The sequence below is a fragment of the Elephantulus edwardii genome, unplaced genomic scaffold (assembly GCF_000299155.1).
Source record: "Elephantulus edwardii isolate Elephantulus edwardi_28Jun2011 unplaced genomic scaffold, EleEdw1.0 scaffold00133, whole genome shotgun sequence".
Lineage (NCBI taxonomy): Eukaryota > Metazoa > Chordata > Mammalia > Macroscelidea > Macroscelididae > Elephantulus > Elephantulus edwardii.
In genome coordinates this window covers 1,529,830-1,530,377 of record NW_006399883.1, presented here as the reverse complement: position 1 = coordinate 1,530,377, position 548 = coordinate 1,529,830, and positions in this window count along the sequence as shown.

Here is a 548-nt window from a genome sequence, read left to right as displayed (position 1 = left end):
GAGATTGTTATTGCTTAGGGGAAAGCTATTTATTTCAAAATTGAGAGGAAAAAATTGGAAATCGATATTGATGTTGGTTGTACAACTGGATAAACAATATATCAATGAGTTCTAGATGCTAAAAATGTTGAAATGCAAATTGTCCTTGTTGTTGATTGTTGTCAAGTTGAGCACAATTCATAGACACCCTATGAACAAAATCCCTGAAACGTTTTTATAACTATCGACATTTATAAGAGTTCATAGAGTTTCCAGAGGTAGTTTATTTAGGAAGTAGATGCCACTCCTGCTTCAAAATCTATCTCAAACTGGGAGCTCCACCGAACACTGTCCACCATGGGTAACCTTATAGCATTTGACATCCCAGTGGCACAAGGTTCAGCATCACAGCAATCCCAGGTTGCCTCATATTGGTACAACATATTGACAGAAGAGTGCTGTACGACTTAGAAGAAAGTTCCTCCAAAATAAAGTCTACTGACTTTTAAATACAAAGGCCCTCCCTAAAGTTTTGTTGACTCTAAAGAAGAGCTTAAATTAAAAAAAAA